Source organism: Rattus norvegicus, chromosome 11 (genome assembly GCF_021556685.1).
Source record: "Rattus norvegicus strain SHRSP/BbbUtx chromosome 11, alternate assembly SHRSP_T2T, whole genome shotgun sequence".
NCBI lineage: Eukaryota > Metazoa > Chordata > Mammalia > Rodentia > Muridae > Rattus > Rattus norvegicus.
In genome coordinates, this window is record NC_141544.1 from 91,621,425 (window position 1) to 91,644,893 (window position 23,469).

The following is a 23,469-nucleotide window of genomic DNA, read 5'->3' on the forward strand; positions in this document are numbered from 1 at the left end:
CTGGGCTGGTGGTCCTGAGGTTGATAAGAAAGCAGGCTGGACAAGCCATGGGGAGCAAACCAGTAAGCAGCACCCATGTGTGGCCTCTGCATCAGCTCCTGCCTCCAGGTTCCTGCCCTATGTGTTCCCTGTCCTGACTTCCTCCAGTAAAAGTGTATGATCCTGAAACCTAAGCCAAGAAAACCCTTTCCTCCCCAGCTTGCTTTGAGTCATGCTGTTTTGTCCCAGCAATAGGAGCCATAACTAAGACAGGATTTTTGCCCTTCTCCCATGTTCACAGAAATTTTTAAAAAAATAAACAGAAAGAACAGAAAAAACAGAACGGAAGGGCTTCCCTTCCACTTTCTTCTCTTGGGTACAATATCTTAGTGTTTTATTTATTTTATATATGTGAGTATACACTATTGTTGTCTTCAGACAGACCAGAAGAGGGCCACTGAATCCCGTTATAGATGGTTGTGAGTCACCATGTGGTTGCTGGGAATTGAACTCAGGACCTCTGGAAGAACAGCAGTCAGTGTTCTTAATCACTGAGCCTAACTTCAGCCCTAACTCTAGGTTTTAAAAGTGGCCTTTCAAAAGATTTTATATATTCTCAATATGTACACATGCATGCACGCGCACGTGCATGCGTGTGTGTGTGTGTGTGTGTGTGTGTGTGTGTGTGTGAGAGAGAGGGAGAGAGAGAGAGAGAGAGAGAGAGAGTTAGAGAGAGCAAGCCCACATGGAGTTCATAGGACAACCTTGTGGAGTCCATTCTCTCTTTCTACCTTTACTTAGATTCCAGGATCAAACTCAGGTCATCAAGCTAAGCACTTCGTCCACTGAGCCATTGCTATAACCCACATTTCTCAGTTTTATTCCAAAGTCTTGCTGTATTTCTCAGGCTGGCCTTGAATTCTCTCAATAACCTAGACAGGCATTGAACCTATGATCCTCCTGCCTCAGCCTCTGAAGTAGCTGGAATTAGAGGCTGGTGCCTCCAGCAAAGGGGCACCACCCTTGAGTGTCTTCTACCTGCAGGGAAGACTCCAAGGTCTCCAGAGCTCTCGGACCCCCTAGGAGTTACACAGCACCTTGGACATAGTCAGAAAGATGCCAAGTGACTAACAGTCTGGCAGGCACTTACTGTTGCTGTCTTATCCAAAATATTCTTTTTCTGGTGTGTGTGTGTATGTGTGTGTGTGTGTGTGTGTGTGTGTGTGTGTGTGTGTGTGTGTGTTGTGTGTGTGTGTGTGTTGTGTGGGTGTGCGTGCCTATGTCTGTGTCTGTCTGTCTGGTAACAGGGTTTTACTTGGTAGTCTAAATTGATCTAGAACTCAAGATCTTGCTTCACTAGAATTATAGGTGCGTGAAAAAAATAAAATACAATAAAAAGGAAAGAGCATGACTGGTCCTAGCTATGGTGGAGGAGAGCATTTATTATGGATATTTGGGAGAGCAGAGCCAGGGGCAGGAACATCTGGGAGAGTCCAGGGTGGACATGACCAGATTAAGCTGGGCCCAAGATGAGGGAGGGGGAGGAAGAAGAGAGGGAACCAGGTTCAGCATCCAGGAGGTCCAAAGAGAGTAGATGAAAAGGCCAGGTAACCAGAATGGTTGGATTGTACAGGGAAGGGCAGCCCAAGCACTGGACTAGAGAGCTCAGGGAGAGATGTGGGTTGTGTCAGCCAGGAGGGCCCTGTAACAGGTAGGGACTGAAGGATGCAAGGAGAGCTAGGCAGTTTGGTTCACTCTGATGTGCTAAGAAGGCACCTCAGATGTTTGTCCCAGGTTTGAAACCCAACATGCTAACACGCCCATGCTAACACGACAACATCCTAACACAACAACATGCTAACACGCCAACGTGCTAACACGCCAACATGCCCCTCTGCCCCCCCCCCCGTCAACATCTTATTGACAAAATCAAGAAAAAAAATGAGACAGGATCTCACTATATGGTCCTGGCTGTCCTGGAACTTGCTATATAAACTAGACTGGCCTTGGATTCACTGAGATCCACCCACTTCTGCCTCTGCCTCCCCAGGGCTGGGGCTAAAGGCTTGCACCAGTTCTACTTTATAATCAACATTTTTTTTAACCCAAAATAACTGAAAAACATTTATCTAACTAGTCACAGACTTAAGCAAGCCCACAAACCCAATTTTAAATCGGAGCTCAAAATCAGTGTCTGCCCGTCTTGTAGGATAGCTGTTGAAGTCAGTCTACATCACTGTGTCCTAAACAGGTGGATTGTAGACACAGGATAGCACCACCCAGCGTTCAAAAAGCCCAAACTGTTCTTTATTTTATGCGTATGGGTGTTCTGACTACATGTGAGGGCACCACATATATGGCTGGTGCCTGCAGAAGTCAGAAAAGGGCCTCAGACTCCCTAAAACTGGAATTATGCGTGGCTCTGAGCCACCATATGGCTCTTGGAAACTGAACCTGGGCTCCCCTCCAGAATCACAGACACTTGCTCTTAACCTCTGAGCCATCTCTCTAGCCTCTGTGCAATTATTTAATCAACACAAGGGGGGGGGGATCTATGGTTTCACTGAAAGGTAAGAAATGCAAATTATAGGTCATAATTATACTCATTTTTTAAAAAAAGTGAGTAATTGTGTATCGTATCTCATACATTTAATATCAGTCCATGAGAGACAGAGGCAGGGGTGAGTTCAGTTCAGCCTAGTCTACATAGTAAGACCCTGTTTTGTTTTGTTTTGCTTTCGGTTTTAATTTTGGTTACATTTGTGTCTATAGGGGAGGGGAACCCACAATGCCCTGGAATGAGTTGGTTCTCTCCTTTTAAAAACAAACAAACAAAACAAACTTTTAACACTTCCTTATTTAAACTTTCAAAAAAAATTCTTCTCCCCTACAGTATACAGTATGTCCCTGTGGATTGCCCTGGAGCTGTTTATATTTTGATGCTAATTCCATTGCCCTAAGAAGGGCTGCCTAGGATGAGGAGTGAATCAGGCACTCAGGTGACTTCTTAGAACCTTCCCCCCATTTTAACTTGTAAAATAAAGGCAAGAGCAGGTGATTGGGCAGGGGAAGGTTAGAGTTGGGGGAGAGAGGAGGGGCGGGGCTCGATGGAAGAGGAGGAGGTAGAAGGAAGTCGGAGCTGAAGCACATGGCCTGGAGAAACTGCCAATTAAAAGGGATCTCATAGCTAGAGAATAGAGTAGTGTAGCGGGAAATCTGCCCAATCTAGGTGCACAGCTTGTATTCATGTTAACTTGTGTTTTCTTTGCTCGGGTTTATTTAGGTTGGAGCGGTTACTGCGACAAATTGGCACCCAATCTCTCCATTAGAACTCAACTAAGCTGAGAAAAAAGTTCACCAACCCATCCAAGCATAGAGCTCTGGCAGAGATCTAGGCTGGAGCAATGGTGGACTGAAAGTTGACTGGGTCTGAGGGGTCTACAGAGAACTGCAGAGAGGCTCTCTCCCCAAACCCCAGGCAAACACTATAAATAGAAAAAAAAAGTAAACCTTTCCCCCCAATTTAGCCGTAATTTTTTCTTTTCTCCTTTTTTCTTTTTTTAAAATTGAGCTAGGGTCTCACGACTTTGTGGTCCTGAAAGACCCTCGCTCTAGTCTCGGGATGGTGCGCACCAGGAAACACGAGAGACTGGTCTTGATGTAAAAGCATGAGGCCATTTAATATTAACGGAGCTCCGGGCTGACATGTATCTCACGTAGGAGACAGGGGAGTCGACCCTGAAACTCAAAAGTCAGGGGTTTATATAGGGAAGGCTAGGGGGTTTGGCGCGGTTTCATACAATTGGCTGTTTCAAACAGCGGCGGCTAATTTCTGGCGTGGCTATAAGTGATTGGCTCATTCAAACATAGCAGTGAGATCTCAACATAGCAGAAGAGTACGTGCTGACTGGGGCGTTCGGGTTTTTAGAAGCCAGGGGCTTATCAGGGTTTGAAGGACATCTGGTTCAAGTGTGACTCTGAGTAAGCTGGGGGAGGTTCCCTCCTGCGAAATGGTTTATGAGTCAGTCCTCATAACTCGGGCTGGTTTCTGTATTCCTTTTCTTTATCTCTATGGTCTGTTAGTCCTAGCGGCCGGGCGGGCGGGCCCCCTCATGCCTGGACTTGCCTGGGCTTGCCTTTCACGGTTTTTAGCCCTGAGTCTGTGAATTTTGAAACTTACTCTTTTAATTTCCTTTTATTCCCCTCTTCTTCTTTTGACTCTTATTCTAATCATAGAATTTTGATAGCAAGTCTTGTATTTGGTCTCACCAGTTGTCCTAACTGACTGGTACTGTTGTCTCAGAACCATCAACTGTACAGCACCCACTCGATTTTTAACAAAAGCAATTAATCTGTTTGTCATGCAGGGGCCAAAAACTAAAACCAAGAAAATTATTAGTAATGGCCCAGCCATAGCAGAGTGTAGGGTAGCCATCCAGGGAGACCGAGTGAACCAAGACTCAAACCAACATTGTTAAGTGTCTCTATCTTTTTATGTCTTACTAAGTCTTTAGCATCAGGATTCTAATCTAGACACTATCTAAACCTACATACAAAGGTCATGACTGTCTTTTAGAACTTCTAAAGTTATATAGGTTAGGCACAGTCCCAAGAACTGTTAGGAGTACTAACATATGTAATGTTATATCATTTGTAATAGAAATAAAGCCTATCTCTACACCTATTCTGATGGAACCCAGGGCAAACATGAAATCTTTGTTTCTAAAGCACACTCTTTAAGTGAGCATTATAGCAACCTCCCAGTCACGTCTCTGATGTATCCACTTATCCAATATGTAAGTCTAGGGAGCTTTTAGAAGATCTGAGTGTCCCTCTAGGTCCCAGCTCTCAGCCCCAACAGCAAGTATGCAGCTGGTGAGGGCTGAGACTTGACGGCTGTCAGTGTGGTCAGCAGCACCAGGTACTGTCCTTTCCAGCGAGGCTCAAGTGTCTGGGCTCCGTGTCGTTGTATGTATTTGCAGTCTCCGACCTGGAACTGATGAGATGTCTCGGGGGTCCCCGGGGCATAGGCTGCTGCCAGCTGTGAGCAGATTTCTTTCTGTATCACCTGTAGGTCTTTTAGCCTGGCATACAAATCATTATTACTATGACATGTTGGTTCAGTAACATCATCTAATATAGTCAGAGGAGCTGAGGCCCCATATAAGATCTCAAAGGGGGTATGGCTGAATCTGGAAGGGGTATTTCTTGCTCTGAAGAGAGCAAGAGGGAAGGAGTGTCACCCAGTCTGCGCCAGTCTCTATGGTCAATTTGGTCAGGGTCTCTTTTAGAGTTTTATTTATTTACTCTACCTGTCCTGAACTTTGAGGTCTGTAAATACAATCAACCTCTAAATACTTGGCCACACCCTGGCTTACCTTGTCAATGAAAGTAGGGCCATTGTCTGACGAGATTACCTTGGGCACTCCAGACCTGGGGAAGATTTCTTCCAGTATCTTCTTAATGCCTACCGAGGCCGTCTCTTGTTTGGTGAGGAAAGCTTCTATCTATTCTTGGAAAGGTATCTACAAGCACTAGGAGATACTTGTGATCATATTTTTTCAGTAAAGTTTACTTTGACTCTTCGCTAAGCTCTCTAGGTCTCTTTGTCCTGTTTGTTTATTAAGCATTCACTTACTGACATATCTTATACTTTTTATTGTCTCTCTGGCTAAAATCTTAAAGTCTATTACATACACCTTAACTGTTTGGACAAACTTCTCATCTCTTAAATGAGTCCATTTCTGTATTTGGCAGTCTCTTCTTTGTTTTCTGGGGAGTATAGCTTTTCTCTCCAGTGTGTCATTGTCCGTTTATCTTTTAAGTAATTTGGGCCTTTTCTTCTGTTGTATATTCTAAGTGAGGCCATCCCCTAGTCTGATCCCAGTTCCCAGTGGCTGTCTCTTGTAGGACTGTAACCAGGATAGGCTCCTGTATAGCCATTTCTCGAGCCACTTGATCTGCTTTGTTACTGTCCCATGTCACTGAATCTCTTCCCTCCTGATAACCTGAGCAATGAATAGTACTCACAGTTGTTGGCTTCACCAGGGCATCCAAGAGATGGTAAAGGCATCTGTGGCGCTGATGTGCGGGGGGGGGGGGGGGGGATAGAGGTTTGTCCATCTCAGATGACATTTGTGTTGTCCATCATGGCAGCACCCACTCATCTCTGGCCTTCATGAAGAGAACTGTTCCCGTCTGTGGACAAGGTCCTCGGCTTTCAGCAGGTGTCAATCAGCCAGTCGCAGAGGTCTTTCTTCCACCCATGGGCTTCTATCAGTGCTTGACACTCATGTTGTGGTGGTTCCAGGTCAGGATTGGGCAGCAAGGTGACCAGATTGCCCCCAACTGGTGGAGAATCTAGTTCATGGCAGCTGACCAGTGGTCCCATCTTTTGGGACATTCTATTCAAAGGCAAAACATCAGCCACTCTATCACAGTTTAAGTCCTGGATTGGGTGATAATTGTTAGTGCCCGACTGGCAGGAGTGATGTGTTCCAGGCAGATCAGGACTAAGTCACACATCTCCCAGCATCAGGTACTGGTGCACTGAGACAAGTCTTAAGCTCCACATACACAGTCTGCAGATATGTATACACATGGCCTCACCCAGCCATTTCAGCCCACACAAGCCATTTTGGAAAGCAAATTTCTCATGAGCAAGGGATGGGGGCAGTCAGGGATGATCATGAACTAGTGGGTTACCCAGCCCACGCCAAGGTCTATTGTTTTTCGGGTAGTCCATAAGTATTGTTTGTTGTCAGTAGCCCCCTGTACTCAAGGTCTTTTGCTGGACACTAGTCCATTTGGGCATAGGAGCACAGAGTATTAGGCCCCCCGTATTCACAAAACAACTGGGTGGCCTTCCCTTCTAACTTTGTGTATAGCCAGCATTGTAGGACCGAGAGGCTTGCCTTCATAGCCACTGGAGAGGTCCCTCTTGTTCTTCCTGGGGCAGTCCCTGACCCAGTGTCCTTTTTCTTTGTATTAGGCACACCGATCTTTAGCCAGGAATTTTCTCCTGTTGTCAGGTACTGTCTTCCTAGGTTCCCTAATTACTGTGGCCAGTATATGTTCCTCTCTTGTCTTTTATCTCTCTTTAGTTCTCTAACTTTCTCCTCTTTTTTTCTCTTTTCCCCTAGCTTCCTGTTCTTTTTACCTTTTTTCTTTCTCTTTCTCAGTCTCTCTGTTTAACCTTATTTTCTCTGTAACTTATACTAACTCTCTCAGCAACTTAGCTTAACCCCTCAAATTTCTGTAGCTTTTTCTTTATATCTTTTCCTTACCTTAGCCAGATTGGTGGGGCATTTTCTAGCCCCTCAGAGACCCACCCTTGGAGCCTGGCGGTAGACCTGGCGCTCCCTACCTTCAGGCGTATTGAAGCCAACAGGCAGAAGTGAGGGCCTTCCATCCATGTCTGGAACATTTTTTTCTGGTCTCTAGTAGGATTCTGTCTTTCCTTGGTGGTAAAGAAGACCTGTAACAGTTACTAACAAGCATCTCAAGTGGGATGTTGAGAAAACAAGAAGAGAGTCCAGAAAATAGAGGTCTGCTGAAGAGAACGAATAGCATCCAGTCACACAGCTAAACCAGGAGGCTTTCTTGGGACAAAAAGGCCTTTTGTCTGTGAAACAGAAAGGTGAGCAGAGGGGCAGCCTATCTGTTACCGGCTGTCTCTCTGGACTTAGATTTTCCCTTAAGGAGTACCTCCCCACAGTGTCAGCTCTGTGGCTTTATCACTCAAGAGATCCATTCTCTAAATGGCACTAGGCTTCCAGTAAGAACTAATAACAAAAGGATGGAGAGATGGTTAGAACCTGGGTGTTAGATACTAAGCAGCTGACAAAAGAATTGTAACCAGTTCACCTGGGACCACCAGGACCTTTTTTCGTTGTCATTTTTGAGGCAGGAGTCAAAGTTGAACTGGGCTTCCTGCCTCTTACATCTAATAAAGAGATTGTTAATACTGTAGTACCAACCTTTAATAAAACTATATAGCTCTCTCTGTGTCTCTGAATACCAGGACTTCAGTAGTAGTCCTTTACCAAGCTGTCTCACTGGGTTAAAGGCCCATGGAAAAGAAAACATTAATCCTTACCTTGGCCACAACCAAAGCCTGAATTTTAAATTTTGACTGGCAAAACAAAGTTCTTTACAGTTTGATGTAGATTCTTTTTGAAACTATTTTAGGGGGTTCTCTGCCCCCCAACCTGGGGCATTTTAACCACAGGGGCAGGAACTGGCTGTTGAGGGGATAAGATCAAAGACACTCTCCATGTCAATGATGACTAACAGGGAAGGTTACTTAATGTTGGAGATCAACTCCTCTCTTGGAATAGGGACAGCAGATAAGGCAGGCTCCCTTAAAGAACTTCTCTAATGCTCCTTCTGTGAGCAAGTATTGAAGGTCTGGCCACTGAAGGCAGCAACTGAAATTTTTTTTCCATAAAACAACCACTAACTCTACACTATCTTTTTGTTGTCAAAGCGTTAACCTAGTCTGGCCTCCTCACCTTGAAACTCTTCTTATGTTGACTTGGCCTGGGCTGTGCCGCTGCCCACGCGCAGCCTGTAGCTTGCTAGCAGGCCTGTATGTTTGCCACCCTCAGCCCCTACATTTTCCTACTCTGTGTTGTCCCTTCCTTAGAAGCTGTGAATGTTTAAGCAACCGGGAGAAATTTTCTTTAGGATCTAAGGTAAAGCTTTCAGGTTCTTGTTAATGCCTGCTTCAGACAGGGGTCACTCGCTAACCTGGAGTCCTTCACACACAACTGTTAACAGCGGCTAGACTGGACAAGGGGAGTGAAGGTAGGGGCATCTCTCCTTGGGGAGGAGGCTCAAGAGAGAAAGATAAAACTCCTGGCAGAAAACAATTTTTCTCAAGCAAATTATTTTTAACTTTTAACTTAAGCACCAAGAGGATCAAGTAAAACTCTTTGACGAACAAAGCAAACAGTTCCATGATTTCAAACACAGTCGTCAGTCCAAATTCAAAAACGAAACAAAAGCCAAAAAGACACTCGACAATACCACAGAAAACAAACCAGACAAACAAGACCAAGACAAAGTATCCTATAACCAATTTCCACAGATGCCTGGTACCTTCAGTACCTGGCCCAAACTGCAGCTTAACCTTAGCTGCTTCTGGGATGAGATGGACCATCTGATTCCACCTCCCAACAGGATTCCAGAGTGTCCTCTTGCCCTAATGACCGTCCAATGGTCTCGAGTCAAAGACAGAGGGGTCGTCACGGTCTGACCCATAATAAAGAACAAGTACAGGGACAACAGAAAGACAGAGACAAAAATCACCAACACGTTCAGACACTCTCGCCCCCGTTTGGACTTATACAACCAGCCAAACGCTACCTCAGATGGGGTGGGATCTCGCGTCCACTCCCGCCTGGGTAGAAGGAGCCCTCCATCTCCTTGGTTCCAGAAAAACACAGTCAGGTCCTCCTGACTGCCCACAGTTGGGCTCTCCCGACTGCTCTCTGCCTGTGGAACGTCTTCCAGGGCTACAGCCTGTGGGACTGGGGCGTCCCCCCTTCCGCGGCCAGAGAATCCTTATGGACCGCAGAGGCAGCTGCACACATCCACTCTCTAAGCACTGACCAGAGGGAGATTCCAGACTGGCACCAACACACACATGCACACACATACACATGGCAGCCGCACTTTCACATTTAGCACTCACACCAATATACCTCCAAGGGGCCTTCGGGTCACCAGGGGCTACACACCTATCCCGGATGAGCCCCCAAATGAAAGACCCTCGCTCTAGTCTCAGGATGGCGTGCCCCAGGAAACATGAGAGACCGGTCTTGATGTAAAAGCATGAGGCCATCTAATAATAACAGAGCTCCAGGCCGACACGTATCTCACACAGGAGACAGGGGAGTCGACCCCGAAACTCAAAAGTCAGGGGTTTATATGGGGAAGGATAGGGGGTTTGGCGCGGTTTCACACAATTGGCTGTTTCAAACAGCGGCGGCTAATTTCTGACGCGGCTGTAAGTGATTGGCTCATTCAAACATAGCAGTGAGATCACAACATAGCAGAAGAGTACGTGCTGACTGGGGCGTTCGGGTTTTTAGAAGCCAGGGACTTATCAGGGTTTGAAGGACATCTGGTTCAAGTGTGACTCTGAGTAAGCTGGGGGAGGTTCCCTCCTGCGAAATGGTTTATGAGTCAGTCCTCATAACTCGGGCTGGTTTCTGCATTCCTTTTCTTTATCTCTATGGTCTGTTAGTCCTAGCGGCCGGGCGGGCGGGCCCCGTCATGCCTGGACTTGCCTGGGCTTGCCTTTCACGGTTTTTAGCCTTGAGTCTGTGAATTTTGAAACTTACTCTTTTAATTTCCTTTCAGTCCTTGCTAGCCTGAATTAGCTGTGTAGCCAGTCTGGTTTTGAAATCATAGAGATCTTGTCTCTGCCTCCCGAGTGCTGGAGTTAAAGACATGCACCACCACACCTGGCTTTTCTTTTGTCAATATTTAACATTTTAAAAAGTCATTTAAAAGCTGGAAAGCTCTGCAGGTAAAGGTGCCTGGAGTCAAATCCGAGGACCTGAGGTCGACTCCAGGGTCCATTTGGTGAAATGAGAGTACAGACTCTGGCAAGTTTTCCTCCGACCTCTACGTGTGGGGTGTGGCGCGAGGCGTGGCCGCCTCGTCCTCCCTCCCCAAATACATAGAGGTTAAATGAAAACCAATTGCTTTATCTATTTATTAAAACCATTTAAAATGTACTCACTTCTTATGCACGTGCACGCGGGCGTGAGTGTGGCGGTCAGAAGACAGCTTTTAGGGGATCATTGAAAGCCTGACCTCAGAAGTGCCTTTCACCTCGTTAGGGCAGGGTCTTGAAAGACCCTTGCTCTAGTCTCGGGATGGCGTGCCCCAGGAAACACGAGAGACTGGACTTGATGTAAAAGCAAGAGGCCATTTAATAATAATGAAGCTTTGGGCCGACACATATCTCAGGCAGGAGACAGGGGAGTCGACCCTGAAATTCAAAAGTCAGGGGTTTATATAGGGAAAGCTAGGGGGTTTTGGCACGGTTACACACAATTGGCTCATTCAAACATAGCAGTGAGATTACAGCAAAGAAAAAGAGTATGTGCTAGAAGTCAGGGGCTTATCAGGGTCTGGAGTACATCTGGTTAAAGTATACCTCTGAGTAAGCTGGGGGAGGTGCCCTCCTGCCAGATGGTTTATGAGTCAGTCCTAATAGCCTTGGCTGGTTCCTGCATTCCTTCTCTTTATCTTTATGGTCTGTTAGTCCTAGCGGTAGGGTGGTGCCCCGCCATGCCTGGACAGTGTTTAGCCCTGAGTCTGTGGATTTTGAAACTTACTCTTTTAATTTTATATTTTTATTTGTTTTTTTTTTTAAGATTTATTTTATTTATGTGAGTACACTGTAGCTGTCTTCAGACACACCAGAAGAGGGCATCCGATCTCATTACAGATGGTTGTGAGCCACCATGTGGTTGCTGGGATTTGAACTCAAGACCTCTGGAAGAGCAGTCAGTGCTCTTAACCGCTGAGCCATCTCTCCAGCCCTTAATTTTATATTTTTAAACCTTAAATTTGTATAATTTCCTTTCAGTCTCTTCTTGTTTCTGCCTGGCTGTGGAGGGAGGCCAGCTCTGGCAATTCCCCTGTCTCAGGAAATAGGACTACTGGGATTACAGCTGCGTGTCATCACATCTAACTTTTTAAGTGGGTTCTGGCAATCAGAACTCAGGTCATTAGACTCCTGCTACGAGCTGAGCCAGCTCCGCCACCCCCCCCCCCATCCTTAACCAATACTGTCAGGTCGGTCTTCGATACCATCTGACCTAAAATCCTAACTATGTGACAAGTGCTCATTATCTCCTGAAGTTTAGAACTGTTCTGTGATCTGACTACAGTAGCAAAGCAGTTGAAGACATAAAATTCAAAAGCTGGTTGGTTACTTTGGTTTCTGGGATGGGCAGTAAGAGAATGATATGTGAGCGATGTAAGACTCTCAGAGAGAATCTTTTCTCAGGAGGGAGATCCTCGAGCCCAATGACCAGTCTGAGTCCACAGGCTGTAATCTGTAAGAGGATTTTTATTGATCAGGATACACAGGTATCTGTGGGCGTCCCAGTCAATTCGGAAGACTGGCACGCCTAGCAGAACCAGGGACGGGTTTTTATAGGGCATTGGGGAGCAGAAGCAGGCTTACAGAAGCAGATGCATGGTTACAGGGATGTGATTGGTGGAGTAAATGAGGCATACGTGTATGTTACCTATTTTGGCTATAATCATAACAGTGAGTTAGCAAAAAGTACATGGTGGTCAGGGCTTCCGGGGGGTCAGGGACTGTTTCTTTTTCCTGCCAGGTGGCCCATGGAGCAATGCCCATAATTTAGTCTGGTTTCTGCATTTTGTTTTCTTTTATGGTCTGTTTCATGTAAATGATGGGTCAGCTTGTCCCACAAAGCTTGGACACATCTGAACTTTCCCAGGCTTATTTTAGTTCTGAGTCTGTGTATCTAAAAACTTACTTTTTACTTCTATAGTTGAGGGCCTTGGACCCCTCCTTTCTGGGAGGGGGTCTTTCAAGCGACACAATTTTTTACTCATAAAAAACGAGAGGGGAGTCACAGTTTAAACTTCTGAAATGCATTTGGCCTGGGCACTGCTCACCTGAAATGTCTTTGTTTTAGGGATACATGGGTTAGGATGGTGAATACCTATAATCCTGGTACTCAGGAGGCTGAATCAGGATGATGACGAGTTCAGGATCATCCTGAGCTGCATAGGGAAATTACATTGAGGTCTTCAGGCTTGGCAGCAAGTCCCTTCGCCCATTCACTGAGCCATCTCGTTGGCCCAAAAATGCTTACAAGGTATTGTGGTGAACGTGAGAGTAAATGCTACCTTCTAAATGACTTCAGGAAATATTGCTACACACACATACACACACACACACACACACACACACACACACACACACACACACATACACACACACAATCTGTCCTCTAACTTGCTCCAGAAACACAATAAAAAGAGGTAGTAGAACTTAGCCTACCCAGTCTTACCCAGTGTCTTAGGTAGGGTCTTGTTGCTGTGAACAGACACCATGACCAAAATGAGTTTTTTTTTTTATAAAGCATGACATTTTATTGGGGCTGGCTTACAGGTTCAGAGGTTCAGCCCAGTGTCATCAAGGCCGGAGCATGGCATCATCGAAGCATCTGGGCAGGCATGGTGCAGGAGGAGCTGAGTTCTACATCTTCATCTGAAGGAAGCCAGGAACAGAATGAGCATCCCCAGGCAGCTAGGAGGAGGGTCTCCAAGGCCACCCCACAGTGATACACTTCCTCCAACAAGGCCACGTCTTCTAATAGTGCCACTCCTTTGGCCAAGCATATGCAAACCATTACACCCAACATGGATAAGAGATTAAGAGAGCAGCACGCAGTAGGCTGTGCCTTGGGGGGCTGGGTTGGGGGGGTGTTACTGCTTCATGAAACACCAGGACTAAAAGTAAGATGAGGAGGAAAGGGTTTATTTATTTGGCTTATACTCCCACCTCATTGGAGGAAGTCAGGACAGGAACTCAAACAGTTCCAAACTTAAACTCCTGAACCTGGAGGCAGGAGCTAATGCAGAGGCAATGGAGGGGTGCGGCTTACTGACTTGCTCCCCATGGCTTGCTCAAACTGCTTTCTGAGAACCTAGAACCATGAGCCCAGGCTGGCCCTTTCCCACTGATCACTAACTGAGAAAATGCCTTATAGATGGGAATCGTGGAGACATTTTCTCAACTGAGGTTCCTTCCTCTCTAATATTTTATTTTAAATTTTGTCTGTGTCAAGTTGACACACAAAACCAGCCAGTACAGGCAGGCTGTGAACTTATTAAACAATAAACGTTCAGGAGCAGTAAATAGGTCTTAAAATATACATAAGCAAAATTTTGTGGATCAATTGATTACAAAGCTGCCATTTCCTTTTTGTTGTTTTAACCTTATTTTATTTTATGTGTATGGGTGTTCGACAGTGGCTGGTCTGGAACTTGCTATTTTAGACCAGGCTGGCTTCCAACCTACCTGCCTCTGTCTGCTGACATGTGCTATGCAGGGCTCTATTTAATTTTTTTGTTTGTTTGTTTGGTTGGTTTTTAAGCAGTATTTATGTAGCTCAGGGGGACTCTAGCCCAGGTACACCTTGAACTTGTGATTCTCCTGGCACACCTCCTCAGTAGGTGAAATCACAGGCCTGTAGCCTGAGCCTGGTTAAGATATATATATATATATATATATATATATATATATATATATATATATAACTACAAATATACTACAAATATATACTATATATGATATATATACTACAAATGAGATATATATCTCATTTGTAGTATAACTACAAATATACTACAAATATATACTATAAATGATATATATATACTATAAATGATATATATATACTATAAATGATATATATATATATATACTATAAATGATATATATACTCATTTGTAGTATAACTGGTCTCACACATTCCAAGACTGTTAAGGAGCATTTATATTTATTTACCTATTCACTTATTTTTGAGACGGGGTTTCTTTATGTAGCCCTGGCCGTTCTGGAATTTGCTCTGTAGGCCAGACTAGCCTGAGATCCTGCTGCCTCTCTGCCTCCACCTCTGTCACACAAGTGCTGGAGTTAAAGGCTTGCACCACCACTGCCTGGCCACTAAGGGGTATTTATAGCTAACTTTGAGAAGGCTGCTTTCAGATGATAGCGAAGTATCCTTTAACTGAAGCATAAACTCTGTCTCTACAGGTTTACAAAACCTTAGGACGTATGCTTTATTTTCAGCTCTCCTGTTACTTGATGCTATTCGTGCGGTGAGAACAGAATAAGCTTCGCATTTATTGGAAACACATTATAGGACGACAGACACTGGGGTTTATCTTTTTAATTCATTATTATTGTCTTTTTTTCGAGACTGGGTTTCACTATGTACCTCTCTGACTGTTCACTATGTAGACCAGGCTGGCTCTGAAACTCAGAGATCCATCTACCTCCATGAGCACTGGGATTAAAGATATGTGTGCCCATACTCAGATTATACTTTTAAAATATAAAATGCCTTCCACAGTGGAAGTCTAAATATTTCCTCTTAAGGGACTTACAAAAATCCTCAGGGCAATGTAATGACAGTACTAACCCTAAAGAAAATGTCCAATGGGCAAGTATGTGGACATGCTTCTCTTTCAGTGAAACATCAGTTACTTTGTTGAGTTTCTTAGACCAGGTGGTTATTATTTACTTCTAGTTTTATAGAAACTTTGAATGAGACTCTACGCTGATGGTCTCCTCCCTTGAGGCAAGGTCTCATTATATAGCCCTTGCAGGGATCCACAAGACTCTGTGTTGGGAGCAATGGCCTTGAAACCCTCCATTATCGATGTTGATATTATGGTTAGAGTTTAGTATGACTGGGTTCATGGAAAATCCCCAGCCAGCTGCAGAAGACTAATACAAGTCTGGTGGTCAAGATGAGTAATGATATGATAAAGTTGTGACCTTGCCGAGAAATACATCTGATGTCAGGATGCCCAATATGACAAACCTGTAACCTTTCTGAAAAACCAACATCCTGTTGACATCAGCTGACCACACGAATACTGCGTCCTTGGCCTGCGTAAATGTTTCCTACTCCCCCCACCCCATTACCCCTGTTATGGTATAAATTCAGCCTTGGGAAAAAATAAAATTGTCGCCTTGATCAGACTCTTGTCTTGGCGTCCTTCTTTGTGTCTCTTGTCCCCCATTCTCTTCCAGGTACCCTCTGCACCCTCACTGAACTCTGCTTCCTGAGTGCTGGGGGTTAAAAGTCCGTGTCACCATACCTGGTCTCTATTTTGTCATCATTTTGTGACAGTTTCTGACAGAGTAACTTCCAAATAAGTAAAGGTTTTATTTTTGAATAAGGAAGGTATCTGGGGTGGGCAAGATGACTCAGAGCTGGCCTTAGGGCATGCTGACCTGAATTCCACCCCCAGGACCTACTTGTGGGATCCACATGGTTGGAGAAGAATGGACTAAGAGTTGTTCACTGACTTCCACAAATGCTGAGGTGCATACTCAAGGAATAAACAAACACAAAGTAATCATTTAGAGTCAAATACTTTTGGTAAAGTAGCAAATTGAGCCTTTTCCTCAATTTTCTTAGCTCTTGCTAAGACTGGAAAGCATCCTTACAGCTGTCAAGTCCAGGCACATTTTCAAACCTTTTGCATCCATCCACTGTGTCTGAATTATGTGACTTGTATTCCAACTTGTAGCCAAACCTTGTGGTTTTAAAACCCCAAAGGAAAGCACAGAGGTAATCAGTACAACAGAGGGCCTATTAAATAAGAACAGCCTACAATGCAAGGAAAGCCAGAGCAGTAAAGCCAGAAAACGTGCTTGCTACTTTGTAGGGAACGGTGCGGTAAAACAAAGATTGCGCCGACATCCAGCCCCGTCTGGATGTAAACAACTTATCGCGCATGCGCAGGCTTGTTCTCTTGCCAGGGCGGCCGTAGGATAATGAGGTGAGTCAGCGCCCTCCTGTGGTGAACAATAGTACTGCGCATGCGCGGGTTTGCACCTGGCGTCAATCTGGCCGAGGCAGTACTATGCTAATGGAGTGGTTCATGCTCCGCCAATCCCTGGAGGACAAGTAGCAGGGGTGGTAGTGGGGTGATTTGTGCTCCACCAATCCCTGAAAGACAATTAGCATAGCCCCAGCCTATTGTGTATATAAGGCGAGTGCTTTTGCCGCTCGAGGTCCTGGTATCAGCAATGAGGTGATCCTGCAATAAAGGCTGTTGAGAAGAATTCGACTGTGTTGTGTCTTCCTTGCCGGCCGAGGTGGGCACGACAACTGGTGGCCCATACGGAGAACGAGGAGATCCTCGTGGATTCAGAACTCTTCAAATCCAGGACGGCGACGTTGGAAAGTTCCCGGGTAAGGGATGATAAAGTTCTCTGGAGGTAAGCAGAGACGATGAAAGCCTTGGTTTAGAGGCTAAAAGTTCTGTGGTCTACGGCAATGTTGTTTCCAATTGATCCTTTGTGGGTAGAACTTGTAATTTTGTTTCTTTTCTTCTTTGTGGGGTGGATTTGTTTTCTTTTGAACTGCCAACGTCCTGGACCAGAGTGCACTTGCTGGGAATAGCCAACAAGTGCCAGGCTACGAAGTCGTGTGTAAACAAACACACCAGCCCACCCTGCTCGTAAAACTGCTCGTAAATAAGTGCATTGAGTATGGGAAACTCACATCCCAGCCCACTCCTGACAGTTCTCCAGGAACTCCTCAATCGGCGTAAGCTCAAAATCGAAAGGAAAATCCTGTTGAGCTTTCTTGATGAATGCAATCGTTGTGCTCCATGGTTTATAGTATTGGGATCTCTTACCTTGCGAGCATGGGACAAATTGGGAAAAGATCTGGATAGAGAAGCCACAGAGGGCAAGCTTAAACCCAGATCATAACCTCTTTGGCGAATGGTCCGTGCCTGCTTAGAGGATAGACGATGTGAGGAAGCCATTAGGACAGGTCAGAAAATCCTTGCAGAGCAACAAGTATGTCGGAGGGAGAAAAGGTCCCGAAGGAAGAAAAGAAAAGAAAAGGAGACAAAAGGAACAGAGAGAAGGCAGAGATAAAAAAAAAGGGATAACCAGGACCAAGAAACAAATAAGATATATCTCTCTTTAAAAGCCTTGACCTTAGGAATGTCAGATGATTCAGAGCTTAGTGAGGATGATGAGGCTGATATCGAGAAAGAGGCTGCTCAGTATGAGAGAGAGAGAGATATGATCCAGACTGGCCACACGCCAAGGCCACGTGGCAACGAGACAGACAATTAGGCAAGAAAGCGGTTATACCAACAGCACCTCCGTATAACCCTCAACATAAAAGCATGTTGAAGCCTGCAAAAGGTACTTCCTTTTGCCCAGAGGTGTGGAAAGAGATGGGATTAAGTTTTCCAGTATTTCTGGATGCTAATGGGCATCGGTATCATGAACCCGTTGATTATAAGACTATAAAGCAATTGGCAGAATCTGTCAGAACCTATGGGGAACCCTCGGAGACCCTGATACAGCCATGCCTCTCATTAAACAGCTAGTGTATGAGCAATGTCAAAAGAATGTAGGACTGCTATAACACAATACAAACATAAAGGTTTAGAAATTTGGATGAAAGTCTGCAGGGAACTGGGAGGACCATTGACTAATGCTGGCCTAGCGGCAGCTGTGGTGCAGTTAGGGAAAACCGCCACCACGGATACCTGTTTCAAATGTGGCTTTCAGTCTGTGGGTTTATGTGTATTATTACCAGTGTCTGTAACACCTAGCTGTCACGCCCACCTTGGCCGGCAAGGAAGACGCAACACGGTTGGATTCTTCTCAACAGCCTTTACTGCAGGACACCTTCATTGTTGACCATGAGCGGGGACCACGAGCGGCAAATTCGCTCGCCTTATATAAACAACAGTATGCTAATAATCTCTCAGGGATTGGTGGGGCATGGTTACCCCACTACCACCCCACTACTTGTCCTCCAGGGATTGATGGAGAACGAATCACCCCACCAGCATGGTACCGCCCCTCATTAGCATATTAACGGCCAACTGACACCAGGTGCAAAAACCGCACATGTGCAGTACTGTTGTTCACCACTGGAGGGCGCCCTACATCTCATCGTACAACCGCCTGAACAAGGGGACAAGCCTGCACATGCGCGGTAAGTTGTCGGCTGGATGTCGGCGCCATCTTTGTTTCGCCGCGCCGCTCCCTACATCTCCCCCTTGTTTGTTTAATAAAATGACTGGTCTAGATCTGGGTGTCACGTCAATCTTGTCATTGCTCCTGTCTTAGGTTGTTCCTGATGGTGACTCAGCCTTACCCATCGCTGGGTTACCCTATCACCACTGGGCCCCGTGTCTTGGGTTGGTCCGAGCTCGAGGAAAGTTGCCCGTCCCTGGATACAGTGACTCCACATGACTGTGACAAAAATGATCTAGGGCGAACTCTTGATCTTTCAAAGAGGCCAGCCATACGTTGGGAGAAGCACCCTTTTTAATGGTGGTCATAGCCTGGTAAACAACCACTTTGTGTCTGGCATGTTCCCTTTTTAAATGGCCAATAAGCCAGAGACATACTCCACATCCCAGGAGGACAATAGCTCCCCAGGCAAACATGCCCGCCCACTCCTTAACAAGGGAGAAAGCATTGGTAACCCATGAGGTAAAGTCTTCAACTGTGATGGGGTCCAGCCTAGTGCTGTTGAGAACAGCAATCTGCATCAGCAATTGTCTTGATAGTTGCTCTGCTTTCATGGACCAGTTTCCTTTCAGATAATTCGAGATTTCTTTGCTCTGTTGAGAATGCTGAGAAAAGTTAGCTCTCAAAGGAGTAATGCATAAACCTCTAAGGGAGGAAATGCAAGACAGCTGTGTCATATGATACAGTGCTTCAATTTGTTCTTGAACTAAATCTATCCTTTGATTGGCTAATAGAAGGCCAGATGCCAAATTCTTCTTGTATCTCTAGCGCCACTGCAGTTCTTTCTACAGTCTGATTGACAGTCTCAGCCGTCTGTATTTGATTGTTCATAGTGATTGCAGCTGTGGTAGCTGCGGCAGCAGACAGCACAATGGCTGAAATTATGGCTGCAGTAATTCCAAAATCTCTTTTGGCTCTCAGGAAATTAAGAATAGGAAAGTTATCTGGGTTTGCCTCCACTGGGATTGGCACAAAGGAGGGAATCTTAACCATCACTGCCATGTCATTGGTGCCATCCCAGCATTCAGCTAAATAGCAGACTACATCAGAGCTATTACAATTTAAAGCACCACTGCTTACATTAGTGCTTATCAGAAAGAAAAAAGGTGATCTAACACATACTGAAGTACTAGTGGCAGTATTATTTGCCAAGAGTCCTGGAGCTGAAGGGTTCTGAAATCCACGAGGATGTCCTCGGGTCCCGGTACAGGGTCACCACTTGTCACGCCCACCTCGGCCGGCAAGGAAGACGCAACACGGTTGGATTCTTCTCAACAGCCTTTACTGCAGGACACCTTCATTGTTGACACGGGGACCACGAGCGGCAATCACGCTCGCCTTATATACACAACAGTATGCTAATAATCTCTCAGGGATTGGTGGGGCATGGGTCACCCCACTATCACCCCACTACTTCTCCTCCAGGGATTGGCGGAGAACGAATCACCCCACCAGCATGGTACCACCCCTCATTAGCATATTAACGGCCAACTGACACCAGGTGCAAAAACCGCACATGTGCAGTACCGTTGTTCACCACTGGAGGGTGCCCTACATCTCATTATCATACCGCCGCCCTAGCAAGGGGACAAGCCTGCACATGCGCTGTAAGTTGTCGGCTGGATGTCGGCGCCATCTTTGTTTCGCCGCGCCGCTCCCTACACCTAGCAATAGTTCCAGGCTATCAGATGTATAGATGTCTGTGTATTATTACAGAACCCTAGCTAGGTTTCCAGGTGGGAGGAAGGGGAAAGAGAAGGAAATGGAGGAGCTGGCAACTGGGAAAGTAGGAAGTTAGGAAGCACAGTGTCAGGAAAGATTTGGATCACTGTGGCATTTCTAGTGTAGAATCACACCCAGGAGAGCCAGGAGGCAAACAATGCAGAATTGGAGGAGGATCCGAGCGATCATCTGAGCTGTCCGTGTTACTAAGTGTCAAAGCACGTGACTGAGTAAATTTCCTTATGTCTGATTATGGCAACCTGTGTCTCACACCCAATCTCATTCCTCCCTGGATACATTTAGACTGTGTCTCAGTTTTGCATTAAGTGTGCCGAGTGGATTTTAAATTTGACACCAGCCTGGGCAATGAATGCCATCTCAAACAAAATAGAACAAGAAAGACACAGTGATAAGCAAGGAAGAGGGAGGAAAGGAAGGCACACTTCCTTGTCTGTCTTTGTCTCTGAGGTGTTTCCTGCATGCAGCAAAATGCTGAGTCCTCTTTACATATCCAATCTGTTGGTTTTTGTCTTTTTATTGGGGAATTGAGTCCATTGATGTTGAGAGATATTAAGGAATAGTGATTGTCACTTCCTGTTATTTTCATTGCTAGAGGTGGAATTATGTTTCCCTTTTGGTTTCATTGCAAGGAAATTATAGTCTTGCTTTCTATAAGGTGCAGTTTTTCTCCTTGTGTTGGAGTCTTCCATCTATTATCCTTTGTACGGCTGGATTTGTAGAAAGATATTGTGTAAATTTGGTTTTGTCATCGGAATAACTTGGTTTCTCCATCTATGTTAATTGAGAGTTTTGCTGGATACAGTAACTTGGGCTGGCATTTGTGTTCTCTTAGGGTCTGTATGACATCTGTCCAGGATCTTCTGGTTTTCATAGTCTCTGGTGAGAAGTCTGGTGTAATTCTGATAGGTCTGCTTTTATATGTTACTTGACCTTTTTCCCCCTACTGCTTTTAATATTCTTTCTTTGTTTTGTGCATTTGGTGTTTTGACTATTATGTAATGGGAGGAATTTCTCTTCTGGTCCAGTCTGTTTGGAGTTCTGTAGGCTTCTTGTATGTTTATGGGCATCTCTTTCTTTAGGTTAGGGAAGTTTTCTTCTATGATTTTGTTGAATATATTTACTGGCCCTTTCAGTTGGGAGTCTTCACTTTCTTCTATACCTGTTATCCTTAGGTTTGATATCCTTATTGCATCCTGGATTTCCTGGATGTTTTGGGCTAGGAGCTTTTTGTGTTTTACATTATCTTTGACAGTTGTGTCAGTGTTTTCTATGGTATCTAAGAGATTCCCTCTTCTATCTCTTGTATTCTGTTGTATCTACGACTCCTTGTCTCTTCCTTAGGTTTTCTATATCCAGGGTTGTCTCCCTTTGTGCTTTCTTTATTATTTCTATTTCCATTTTTAAATCCTGACTTGTTTTGTTCAATTACTTCACCTGTTTGTTTGTGCTTTCCTGTAATTCTTTCAGGGATTTTTGTGTTTCCTCTCTAAGGGTTTCTACTTGTTTACTTGTGTTTTCCTGCATTTCTTTAAGGGACTTCTTTATGTCCTTCTTACAGTCCTCCATCATTATCATAAAATGTGATTTTAAATCTAAATCTTGCTTTTCCTGTGTGTTTTGATAGTCAGTATTTTCTTTGGTGGGAGAATTGGACTCTCATGATGCCAAGTAATCTTGGTTTCTGTTTCTTAGGTTCCTGTGCTTGTCTCTAGCCATTGAGTTGTCCCTGGTGTTTGCTTGTCTCGCTGTTTCTGAGAGTGATTTGACCCTCCTGTAGGCCTCTGTGTCAGCACTCCTGTAGAACTGTTTTCTTTCAGCCTTTTTTGAGAACAGGTGCTCTGATTTCAAGTGGGTATGTGCTCTTGGTGACTGTCTTTCAGCCCTAGGTGTGGGCAGGAATCGTAAAGGTGCTGTCCATGATTGCTCCTAGGTCTTTTGCACCCAGGGGGCACAGTGGGCACTAGGCAATTCCCTCTTGGGTCTAGAATGTGGGCAGAGGGTAGTCTTCTCCAGCTTCTCAAGAGTGTCCACACTTCTGAGGGTCCAGCTCTCTCCCCCATGGGATTTGGGTGCAGGGAACTGTTTGGCCAGTTCAGTTCAGTCCTGGGCCCAGAGCAGAACCACAGGTACCATTGGCTGACTGTTCCTGTACTCCCGTGTCCAAAGGCACTGTGCAGTTTCCCCTGAACCAAGGATGTGGGCAGAAGTGGGCAGAAGTGGCAGTCTGTCCTATGGTCTCAGGATGTCTGCACTTCTGGGTGTTCAGCTCTCTTCCCCATGAGATTTTGGTCAGAATTCAACTTTTGAGATTTGGTTCTTTTATTTCTCCTTTCCTTTATTCCTTCTTTCCTTCCTTCCCTCCCTCTGTCTTTCCTTTCATTTCATTTCTTTTATTCTTCATTATTATTTTTAGTGTGTGCTTGTGAGAGACAGAGAAAGCATGAGAATGTCTGTGTGCTCACACAGAAAAGACATGGCCCACATGTGTATGTCAGAGAGCTCTCAGGAGTGGTTGCCTTTCCAGACACATTGGTGCAACAGGTCTCCTTGTTTTTTGCACTTTCATACTTGAGGGCACCTCATCTTCCTGGTGATTCTATGGCCTTCCCCTCCGAGTTAAAAATATGAATGCCAGGATGACAAATGTATGTCACCATTCAGAAATTTCCTGTGAACTCCCAGCTTCAAACGCTGGTTATCAGCCTGAGGCTGGTGAGGCGAGCATTTCATTCATGTGAGAACCTGCTGGCCCCTCCCCTTCTTCTCATGGGCTAATAGAACTGAGCAGAGAGGCTGGCATGGCCAGAGGCAAGACAGGATGCCCACGGTTTGTCAGATGTGCCAGTGTCCTGGGTGGAGCTCCCAGCCCTTGGCTGATGTTCCTGCACTTGTGCATTTCAGGAACGCACCAGAGCTGACAAAACCCTGTG